General features: G+C 40.6%; 1 protein-coding gene across 1 annotated transcript in view; it reads left to right on the top strand.

The window, feature by feature from the left end:
- Window positions 1–6,880: 6,880 nt before the first annotated feature.
- Window positions 6,881–12,662, top strand: part of tbkbp1 (TBK1 binding protein 1) — a 75,185-nt gene continuing 69,403 nt past the window's right edge. Inside the window, exon 1 of the mRNA XM_063482591.1 lies at window positions 6,881–7,306. The gene's annotated coding sequence lies outside the window, so the exon portion shown is untranslated. The remainder of the gene's footprint in view (window positions 7,307–12,662) is intronic.

Below are 12,662 nucleotides of genomic sequence, written 5' to 3'. Positions count from 1 at the left end.
TTGTGACTTGGGACACCTGACTCTCACATGAGAGGCAAGCAAACACAAGAACACAGAAAAATAATCATGTCTTGTGTTGACTCAGCAGAATAAAAATGAGCATTGAAAAAAAATGAAGGTACAAAGAATAAGAAACTGAATTATTTTGCCATTTTAAACTGGTTCTAGTCCAGTTTTGTATTGTTTAAGAAACGTCCAGCATATATTAAGACATAAAAGATTAAAATCAATTCATCAGAATTAATCAGAATGCAATTAAGTGTCTGAAGGTTTTAATTTCCTGGGGCGGGAAGAAAAAATAAAATGCATTAGTGCTAACATATCCATCTGCTCTTTAGTGCAGACCCTTGGTTAATCTTTACTCTGTGACACACCATTTTACTCTTTAAGCCAACTTTCTTCTGACTGGCTAACTCTCACAAACTGAAGGTTTTGACAACAGGTGGATGGGGCAGATGCGTCTGCCCGAGATGTTCATTTCAGGGACTCCTGCTGTTTTTTGACATCAACCAAGACTTAAAAAAAAATGAAACTGTGCAAAAAGTTTGTTTAGCTCTGTCTGCAGCCTGAAATTTTGACTATCAGGGATTACTTCTAGACGGAACACGTTAGAAGGAGTTTTTCTACAACAGCATCATTAGAAAATTCAGTAGGGCAGTTATATAATTTGGCTCACTGACACAGGATTTTGCACCACACTTTACATAAAAACGAGTCCACTTTGTTTCAGTGGGAAAATGTGGGGAAAAGAGAGCAATGTTATTGGATCAATACTGGGTATGAGCATATCCTGGCATCTGAACTGGTCCTGGGAGGGAAAAAGTAGAGTGAGAACATCAATAGTTGTTTGACTGTGGCTTATCACTGCCAATACAAATGGCAAGAGAAGCATTTTATGAACCTGTGAGAGATCAGAACAACCTAGTTCCAGAGAATAAATGTCATTTTATTTTGCTGTCGCTTGTAACTACAGGCTTGTTTAAAATTGGCCCTCGAGACTCAACTATTGGAACGTGCTTAACAGGTCAGGGGGCTTATGGGAGTAGTTGTTGACTACCCCCAGTACTTTTCCGCTCTCTGTCAGCCTACATTCCTGCCAGTAGTCAGCTCCTATTCCCCACTGTCAACAAACAGCTGGGCATATCAGCCATAAATGTCTGTGCATTCTGTCAGTGCCATTTTGGTGGAAGGGTGAGCAACTGGATGACAACAACAACTCCAGTGGAAATTTCCCTCTCACTGTAGGGCAGGGGTGAGCTGTCGAGGGCTCATTAGGCAGACGTGGATTTAAATGCAAATAATTACCCTTTCCTACCAAAAAACTGACCCTGAATAAAGTTTAAGTTATCTCCATTGTAACACATTCATGCTCACAACCTGTAAAAGACCAGAAGGTTTTTAATAATTAATCAAGCCCATTGCATTTTTACAGTCTGTCTGACTAGTGTAATCATTACAACATTCACACTGTATTTAGTCCCTATTCACAACACAAAGGATAATGGGAGTGCTACGTGAATACAGATTAAAGATATTCTACTAATCAAGTCTATGAAAGGAGCTTCTGCATGGCCATTATAATCATTTTAAAGGAAGTACCGTCAGTGAACGATGAAGTAAGTAGAGAGGGAAGTGCAAATGAAAGACATAACCAGAGGCCTGCAGTGGACAATCTTTCAAAGGGTTATAGCTTTGAGATCAAAGTCTCACCATTATTTAAACTAAATTCTGAGCTTCAGGATCTTCTTTTGAGCAATCTGGTCTAAATATTAGACTCTCACTCAAAACTGGGACCATAACTATGTTTTAAAATGTCTTTTTACTTCAAATTTAAACAGAAATGTAAATGTAGAGCAAAACCACGAGAGCTAATTACACCAATTTGTTGGCTTTAACCCTGAATAAGTGAATCCTATTTTATACATTAGTTTTTGTGGCCTTTACATCATCAGTGTGATTTTGTTTTCCAGAAAAACTTGATGTATACAATGTGACACATGAAGCGCTACCATGAGCAATAATTTCAACAACGCAGAAAAAATTCAACAAATGAAAACTCATATAGACATAATTTGTCAGAAGGTTCAATAAACACTCATGTTTTGAGAATTTTTTTTTAAAATTGATTTTAGATTTCAGAAACTGCTGCCACCTAAGTCTGCTCTAAAGGAAGAAATGAGTGGCCTTTGGTGCCTCCTGCCCTAATTTGAGCCCAGAGCAAGCACTCCCACCAGTGCCCTTCCAGGTTATTCTATCCTTCTTCCTCTCCATCATTTAAATTGGCCAGCCATCTCCCTGGATATTGTTCCCAGGTTATCTTCTTCTGAAGGTAACACAATCATCCTCACCATTACCGATAACGTTTTAAATATGGCACTCTTATCTAATCGTTCTTCCTCCAAGGAAAGGTCTGTGTTGTGGTTTTCATCTTTGTGGTCTCCCAAAAGATGCATTCTCCAAACCTGTGTGCCCAGTTTGCATCATGTTTTTCTTTTTTCTACAGAATGCTGCAAAATCCAATCAGAAACTGAAGGCTTTCTGTGTGCATGTGTATGTTTTGATTTCCTAGACCCAGTCTTGTTGGAGTTATCAGTTCACTAGCTGGGCCCACGTCCTCATTTTAAGTTCGACAGCGTTTTAGTAGGTAAAGGTGAATGGCTTGGAAATGAATTGAGCTGCGGTTTGGGGAAGGACTCGAAGGAGACTGGTGGCAGCTCCCAGGCCTGGCAGATCTCCATGTACTAAATAGAAGTGAAGAAGTTAAAGAATTGAAAAGGGGAGGGAGGGTGGGAAACAAGAATGAACAGCTTGTAGAACTGGGAGAACATATATAGATAAGAACTGGAAGGAGCGTGTTTGGAGGTGTGGTCCTGCTCCTGAAATTCCGATACTTTATCTCCAATTAATCTGGACTGAATATGACCACAGCTCTATTTTTCTCTTTTAACCCCCCTGTCTGTAGCTTTTACACTGTACCTGTGAGTATCAATCATAACCGTTCCCAAAGCAAGGGGATGAGGGGACTATGTCATTAATGCGTGCACTGGTGCACTGTGGCTGTAAGGCACAGTGCACTGGTGCACTGTGGCTGTAAGGCTGTTACAGAAGTGTGACCAATGAATATCAATCTCCTGCCCTGTGTGCACCAGAGCATCTGGTTCTCCACTTAGAACCAAAAACTGAACTCAAGGAATGTGACAAAAGGCCTGCGGCGCTGTCTTGGCCTTAATGTCAAGCAGACCTACTGGGACAATGGATGTATTACAAACATCCTTACAGGTCAGAGATGTTTTGACCTATACAGTATTAGGCAAGTGGATTTATTGAAGTGGCTGGTCAGTGTAAGAGCTATATATTACATGAACAGCATCAAGAAGCATACTATTTATTTTATGAAATATGCACACTCAGGGAGAGAATAATCTTTGCACTCTCTACCTTTGAGTCACTAATACTCCTGTAATCAGCTGCATACTGCCAGATTCAACCAAGCAAATGCAGCTTCTCTGATAAAATGTGACCTGGAAGCTTTCTTCTTGTGCCCATCTTCACTGACGTAAAATGTGTAGGAAGAAACAGAAATCATGCAAACAATTATTAAAAGGCACTTCCCCACAAAGGTAACAAGGAGTCAGATCTCTGCCTCAATTAATTCCTGCTTTTAAAAACCAGAGTTGGATACATTAGCGCACAATTGAAGAACCTGTTTAATAGTCAATACATATAAATGTCTATAATTGAGATCAGGTTTTCCAGAGTTTTCCAGAGCTTCTTGGAAATACCTTACCCAGATGAAAAAGCTCTCAGTGTGATTGTCAATCAAAACACATCCACATGCTACATTAGAGCTACAATTGTCTCCTCTCAGTGTTTGCTCTTGTGTGCCCGCTTGAGTTACTGCAGAAGCACGAACTGGGATAATTGTGTCATCAAATTCTCAGAAGATGCAGCTATCTTGGGCTTAATGCACAAGAATAGCGCCCTATCAGTATAAGGAGAGAGTTGTGAAATGGTGTGATAAGAACCCTCTCACACAACATTAAAAAAACACATGAAAGAGACAGTTTTTTGATCCCAGAAGCCCAAGCCTGTGGGGATCCATCAAGAATCCATCACTCACAACTATTCCTGCAAGAAACTTAGGCAATACAGCATCCTGGGAGAATGTCAGAAAAGGCCATATTTCATGCACACTCAGGGTTTACGAAACAGTGCTGACCTGAAGAGAGAGCATCATGAGATTCAGAATTTCAGCTGGAGCTTTTTTAGCCATCCTGCATGAAATGCTAAGCAACAGCGTGCAGGCATGAGTAGGCTGTGTATTGACATGCAGATTAGCTAATCAGTCAATTTGAGTCATTAAAGAGCAGACATCTTTCTAACAGCATCTTCAAGGTAGGCTTCAAGATGGTCTTTTCTTCATTTTGTGTGAATGTAAAACATTGTGACATAACCACAGACTTGAAAAAATGTGATAGATATTTTATTGTTTTCTTATCACCCCATTTCCAAATATGTTAGTGTTTCATGAGAGCAGTCACTATAACAAGGGTGAGAGAGAAGGAAAAAAAGAGTTGCAGGAGGTAGATTCAGAAATAATGTGAAGATTCTGTTTAAAAGGTTTAGCTTAGACAGATAAGACCCTACGTTTATGAAAAACTGAAGACAAAAGAGAGATGACAGCAAACTCTAAATGCAGGCTGAAAGGAAGGAGATTTAATTAAAGCCTTTCTCTCCCTGTAAAAAAAAAACAACCAAAAAACCCACACTTGCTAGAAGAAGAAGACCACAGACACTCAACACTACTGAAGCTTGCCCACTGGGGCTGGTCAGCTCTTTTCCCAAGCTTTCATGCCCAGTGCTGATTGCTGAGTGGAGTCAGCTGTGCACTGGTTTTGCAGGGGAAAGGGGTGACATCAGAGTCAGGGGAAAGGACACACCTCCAACACAAAACACGGTAGGTGTGTTTTGTGAAATGCATACATTTGTAAAATATATGCATTTACATTTTACAAATGTAAATGTATGCATTTACATTTTACAGTCAGATTACTGTAAAATGTAAATGCATACACACTGTAATGATTTGCAAATCACTCAAAGCATTCTTTATATGGTCTTAAAACCCACAAATCAATTACTGAAACTTTGAAATTTCACCTGTGAGGCTGAACCTTTCAGAAGTAAAGATTGCAATGTGTTCATCTTTCTGCATGGACAATGAGTTCACAAGCAAAAGCTAGATAAGGTGAACTTGGGGATTTCATCATCTGTGACTACATAATATAAAAAGATTCAGAGAATCCACAGAAACCTCTGAAAGGATGAAAACCAATACTGAATAGCAATCATCTTCATTGAATACAGATGTGGTTCTGTAGTGGGAATCACTGTATGCGGTCGGGAACACTTGTGGGTACTACTGTCACTGAACACAGTTAGCATCCAAGTAAAAAAAATCCATGAACTTCTTTTTGTCTGAGAGATCTGAGTCTGATGTGCTGTTCGGAAATCAGGGACGTCCCACCCTTCAGGCTGAAGAGGAACTACCCCACAGAAGATGTTGTGAGCGCAAAGACTGGGCGCATTGTCTGTGATAGGTAACCACCACACCACAAAATTTGGGGCGGCATGGTGGTGCAGTGGTTGCCAGGTCCTGCACTTCTCTGTGGCTTCCTCCCACATTCCAAAGACACAAATGTCCACTGAACATGAACGTGAGTGTGAATGATTGAGTCTTTATGTGTACCTAGCCTCCCACCCTATGACAGCTGGGATAGGCTCCAGCCCCACTCCAAACATGAACTGGATAAAAAGGAGTGAGGGAGGGCTGGATACAGATTTTGGAGTAATATATTCAACTATGAAAACAATGTATTATTTTGCTCAAGGACTATTTCATGGAGATAAAGCCAAACTACATTCCTTACACATTACAGGGTGAAAAAGTGCTTATTTAGCCTGCCTGCAGTCCAATCCTGCCACTCACTGAAATCATGCTGCACATTATTAAATATTTTGTTTCAAAATATGACACAGGAGGCCTTTAACTGATGAAAACTTATATCAAGTAATAATAGGAAACAGTGTCTTTCAAAAGTACAACAATGTTCCAAGTTCACAAACTCTTACACAGGGGATTGTTAAAAGACGAGGTGATGCAACGCAGTGGTAAACTTGCTCTGCTGCAACTTCTTTGAAATGTTTTTCAGGTATCAAACTCAACATGAGCACAAAAATCATGTCATTTGTTAGTTTCAACATCTGACACATTGCCTTTGCAACATTTTCAGTTAGTATATCTTTGCATTCTATGATTATTTACATTTTTACACAGGACTAGCCAATAACATAAAAACCTAAGCCTGCAATGCAAATACACATTTTTATTTAAACACCATCAATTTTTAAGTGGACCACGACGCGTTTTGTGCACCTCAAAGACAATTTTATAAAAGATTTACTGCTGGAAGTCCGAATTAAGACGTGCAAATGAAACAGCACTTTCTCATTCTTGGCAGAGGTTATGCCCATTTCAGAAGTGGGACACTGACCCAAATTATCTATATGAGGGTCAAAGATGTAAAAGACGCAGCAATCAGACAGAGACCTGGATTTGAAATTGTGTTTCCAGTGCCTGACACTTCATCTAGCTTAGTTGGCACCAGTGCCAGTTCAAGCAGCGTTTTTTCTTCACAGCCCTGAAAACAGAAGGTGTGAATAATTTTCATGTATAGAGGATGTAGCCATTGCAGGAGCCATGTGGCTTTAAATGTAAGCTGTTGAATTGTTTGCAAAAAAAAAAAAAGCATGCGCTATAAATAACACTTCAGTCCCGTTATGTGCTGCTTTATCTCATTCCCTTCTGCTGTTTGGGGACTCTGTAAGGACTTAATGCGTCTGGACTACAGGGTCGAAGTGTTATAACGTACGTGTTTGCCTCAGTTTGCTGTCAGATTCTTAGCTCTCCCTCTAAAATGCAGGGTGACTCAGGCAGGAGACATAGATGTTCTCGTTAAAAGGAGAAACTAACGCTGCTATTCCCGCGACATCATCATCCCACACTAGTGGAGCTCCACGGTGCGCGATGTGATGCTCAGTCCTGCACAGTAGCAGCTACAGGAGGCGTGCTTATCCCTGCCACAGGCGCACAGGAGCACGGGAGGAGGAGGACTACAGGAGCGGCCAGCGGGTTTTTCCCGGGCACCGGACACACCGTGAAACAGGACGCTTTTTCAGGGGGTGCTGTCCCCCCGCCTCCCACTCTCCCCAGCGATGGCATCCACGGATCGATCAACGGGAGCGCGTGAGTTGTCTTCTTTTATGCAAACCGTGCAAAGGCTTTCATGTGACGGATACAGTGTGTGTGTGTGTGTGTGTGTGTGTGTGTGTGTGTGTGTGTGTGTGTGTGTGTGTGTGTGTGTGTGTGTGTGTGCTGGAGATAGAGAGCAAACTGCATGTCTAACACCACAGCCATGTTTTGGTCATCGCACTGATCGCCTCGTTTAAAAAGAAAAAAAGAAAAACGGGGATTTAAGATTTTATTCTTTTTAAAAAAAAATACAGCATACAACTGTGTTTATTTATTATACGCGCAATTTATTTGCAGTGGTCACAGCTGATGCGTAGCTCTCCTTAAAGCAGACGCGTGTGCTCGCTTCTCTGGCAACATCAGCACCACAAAGAGCGATGCCCCTGGCCGCAGGCAAGCTTCAACTTCAGCTCCGTGCTCAACGCGGTCAGCAAACAGACTACATCTGTTGGCTAGTGGTTGTCAAATCTGCTTTTCACTCTATATTGCTACTTAGGAGAGTTATGGAAAACAGTAAATTTTGCACAGCCTTCTATATATTTTCACTGCAGGCATAACTATCCTCTTAAAACCCTGCGAGAATATTTGGGAATTTCAGACATTTTCAGACTGAAAATATGCAAGCTGTTCTCGCAAAGCCACGCTTTCTTTCTCTTTTCTGTTGGTGCTGAAGGGGGATGTGTGCTCACTGGATTGTAGAAGCAGTCTGTGGAGTATTCTGGCTGTGAAATACAAACAGTGCGCATCGGCTAAGTACAGACAAATGAGAGAAGGAGGTGAAAAGGAAAACAAGACTTGCCCTTTTCTCGTGGAATAGAAACACTTGCATATGGATGTAGCTGTTCTTCGTGGTTCGTTAATGTGTTCGAGAAAAATGGAAAAGTCACGGAAAAACAGCCACGGGTTAAGAAAAATCTCACAGCAGAACTTCACCCATGTATTCGCCTCTCCAAACAGAATTTGACTGTAATAGTAAGCTAGAGTGTGAACTGGGGAAAAAAAATCTATCAAGTTTCATGCTGATGTCTCCAAAATAAATGTGGCTGTTTAACTGCAAAGCACACTCATCACTGAAGTGAACCGTCAGTAACTCAATATCATATTTTTTTGTCTATTTTGTAGATAGAAAAGAATTTGACCCATTGCTGATGCCTAAGTCGGTGGTTCACCAAACTGAAAGGGCTTAAAATTTGAATCTGAAGCAAAGTAATGGACAAGCTAGCTGACCAGGATCCGTCCAGCCTGGTATATAGACACAGATACTTGTGTTTAAGCTGCATCTCCTGGTTGTATGAATGTGGGTTGATGTGACTCCTGCACATGAGAAGGAAATGGCACAGTGGAAACCAAGAAAATGGAGATTTGTAAGAGGTGTTTAATTAAAGTTAGAGAAAATGCTGTTCTAACCAAGAACTTTTGGTGTATAAATCAAACCAAAGCATAAAGTGAAAAATGAAGGAATGTGAAACTTGAACGGGATCCAAGACTTGACTCTTAGGTGTGTGTTTGTGCCTCCAACTCTACCCCCTGAGGTGGAATTCATGGTATTGCATTTTTGTTTGTTTGTGTAGCTATTCAGCTGCCCTGAGTAAAAGTTTATGGATATGCAACCGATGCAGACATGCTTGCATGGAGCCCAAAAAGCCCTCGAAAAACAAAACAACCAAGAAAAGGAGAAAAAATCTCTTAGCCTGATGGAGATCATGGGCACCCCTGGTGACAGTACAAAGATACAGCATGTAGACAGCAGAAAAGCACCGTGTCCTCTGTGCAGGGTCAATGCACAACCATGCTGGTCCTTTAAAAATAATTTTTGTTTTGGTCCTTGTGGTTTGTTTTTGGTGTGTTTGTTAGCAAATTTACTCAAAGTTTTTTGTATGGATTTGCATGAAAAGTTTACCCCAGGTGTGATTTGGTTCAGCTTCACAGTGATTAGCTTTTGAGGTCAACAGCATCAAAGCCTGATTTTTAATTTTTTTTTTAAATTACTTTTACTATCCAAAAGTTAAAATGCCTGGTTATTATCCAATTAGGCCAAATCTCAAATTTTTAACTTACTAACTCAAACTTCTGAGAAAATAGCTACAATTGAGGAAGACAACTTGGAACTTCAATTTAATAACCCCAAATTTTGACGTATGGGTGCCAAAAACAACCCAGATCTCTGTAACAACAAACTTTGTTAAGGATTTTTTTTTAACATTGAAAGATCGGAAAAAATTGCTAAATCTCCCATCATGTACTCACAATTCCATATTAAACGATAACGGCTTGATATTCCCACGAAAATGTTACAGACTAACTAAGAGTAACACAGCATGCTGCTCATCTTTATTCATTCAGGATGTGTTTGGATTAAATTATATTGTAGTTTGAAGTCGTTTGTCTTTCCTTTATGACAAACACAAAATGTTTTTGCATAGAGTGAATATTTAAAGGATTCTCTCAATAGTGGGCAGGGACATCGTGCTGAAAGGCAGTCAGGATTGTCCTCACGGGCCTCATAGCGTGTACCCAGGTACACAAGGAGGAAAGCGAACATTTGAGCATGAAGGAGGAGTGCCTAGACCATGAAAACCTTGAATATCTAATCACTCTTTTGGGACTAACATCCCTGATCCGAGTCATTATTTCACATGCTCATATAGCCCTAATAATTAGCACCATGCGTAATCTGTCAGTCACTGTCAGTGCCTCTGCAGTGGCCTATAAGAGGGGTCAAGAGGTTACATTAAGAACACTTAACTTTAAGCTTCCCATCCATCTACAGAGCCAGATCTTACCGGTCTCCAGACTTCAGTTGATTAGCACCACTTCAGCTTTCAGCCCACCCTTCTTGTCAGTTCCCAGGGGGTCGCCTTTGAGGGAGCTAATTTAAGTAAGTGAATCATAACTTTACCTGCTAATCACCAATCACATAACCACTGTACTGCTGTATCGTCCCTCATGGGTCCGGGCTTGTTTTGCTGTTTTTCTGCCCTCGTTAATCATGTTTTTTTCCCTCCACACTTTAAATTGGATCGCAGCGAGCTCCTCCATGCTTGAAGCTGTTGTATAATGTACTTTGTTATTTGCTGATGAGTGCTGTTGATGCTGTTTTTTTTGGAAACATGATGCGCTGTGAAGTGAGGTTAGAGTATGCCAGTGAGTTTACTCTCATGAGGAAATGGCCTCTCAGACAGATTTTGTTTTGAAAATTATTAGATTTATACCAAGGACACCGTCTACGCCTAATATTACATATGTTATTTTGGGGTTTGTTGTGTTATATTTGATTGTATTTAGACACACCTGAGGGGAAAGTGTGCGTCCCCAGCTCTGGGATTGAGCTTTCATTGTGTGAGACACACCGTCAAGTGTTTATTTCATTTTTTAATAATACAAAGTCTTTTTTAGGGGCGGCTGTTTGGTGCCGGCCGACTTTGAGGCTTGCTCTGTGAGTAACTCCTGTAATGTGTTTAAAGACAGTGTTTGTGTGTATTTGTGTGTGTGTAGAAGGAGTGGTTACTGACGCAATCACAGTGAGAACATTGGCACCTTTCATTGCACAGAGGAAGTGTTTTTCTGTGCTGAATGAATTAATGTGCCGAAGCAAACGAGAATCACAGCTGAAACAGTTGCCGTTTGCACGACTCGTTCAGGGTGCAAAATCTGAAAAATCACAGCCTTTGCAATACGCAGAGTCTTAAGAGCAGATTTGCTCTGCAGGTCTAACATTTAACCCTTCTGGAAAAGAAATGCTTTTCAAATTGTTGCCTCAGTATTGCAAAATAGAGAAACGCAGTAGATTATTAGGTCTGCTCAGCTCTGTGAGTGGCACATTTCGGGCTCTGCTGATCACTGATGTTTTTTTTCCTACAAAGTGCGCATTAAGATTCTGACATGCAAACATAAATCTGCTTTTCTGTTATCATTAGAAGAATTTCTCATTCAGACACGATTCTCATGATGTTAATTCAATTATGCAAAGCTTAAAGCTGCCACTCACATAAATGAATAAAATCAATGCAACTTTTATATTACACAACACACACACACTATATTATAGATGGACGCCCACATGACAAATAATGTAATTTGGTTGCTACAAGTTTATAAATGTAATGCTTGTAATGTAGTCTCATGCTGTTGGCCTGAATGAATGATAAGGCGTGGGGAACAGAAGTCTGGTTAACTCAAGTATTTCTGCTTCAAACTCCAAGTGAACTTAGTCATGCAACACATCATTTGGACACACAAAAGGATTTTTAGAGGGTTTCTCACATATGAAGTAGTACCCTTTAAGACCTGAAAAGGCGATATTGTGTAAGGTCAGTGGAGCTCAAATTATGGGGGTAGCCCCTTTGCAGAAATCATGAGATAAAAATACACAGACTTTGTTCAGAGCACTTTTAGGTAGGAAGTATTTTCTTTCTATTGTCTATTTAAAGTACATATCCTTATTTCCCAGTGGGTCACCACAGTGGAGGGGTCTCCATGTTTTGATGACAAAACCCTCCTGTTTATACTAGGTACCACCACTAGGGGTAGATTATTAGGCGTGTGCTAACCAACTAGCTAAGACTACAGGTTAAATAATGCATTCTCACCAGGGAATTTACATAGTCACATTGCGTCAGATGCTATTTGTGTTTCATCATTATGCATGAGGTATTTTATGGCCCAATTTTAGAGATAATAAAATCCATTTCAGGAGGCTGGAGAGGTGCTGGTGACATAAGTTCATCTGCTATGAGACTGTGGTTCACATTTCCTTTGGACCATTATGTTTTGGACTTATCTGGGTTAGGTTCAGGCACTAATGGCTCAGTCACAGCAGAGCACGGCAACCTCTTCGTGACTAGAAAAAAATCAGCAGTTCGCCGACATTTGTATTGTGTTTTTTGCTGTTGCTGGTTTAGACTGAGGGTGTTGCAACCACTGGGCGACCGTTTTCGACCACACAATGACTAAATAGATTCCAACCTCTCTTAGACAGATTGGCAAAGCATTGCAAATAATTGGAGATTTGCAACACATTGAAATCAATACTAAAGACCGCAACTCAGGGCATCTCTTTGCAACCAGGGATTCCACTCAGCTGCTTGTATTCTGCCTATATTCCTACATAAAAACAAGGTTGCTGAGCACCTGTGTCATTTCGCAGTTAGATTGCTGCCCTGCAAGAACTACGTGAGTTTTTGTGGAAGATTTTTGAATTTCTGTTTCAAATCTGGCAGAACTCAAAATGACAGATGGCAACAGATTCCCGATTTTTGCCAATTTATGACAGTTAATCTCAAGCAGATTGAACGTAATGGCCAGCTTGACCCCTTTCAATTACAACCTGATAGCAGACTGATAGGTGACT

Source organism: Pelmatolapia mariae, linkage group LG8 (assembly GCF_036321145.2).
Source record: "Pelmatolapia mariae isolate MD_Pm_ZW linkage group LG8, Pm_UMD_F_2, whole genome shotgun sequence".
Taxonomy (NCBI): Eukaryota; Metazoa; Chordata; class Actinopteri; order Cichliformes; family Cichlidae; genus Pelmatolapia; species Pelmatolapia mariae.
The sequence above is the reverse complement of the archived record's forward strand: the minus strand, read 5'-3'. Positions and strand labels throughout refer to the sequence as shown.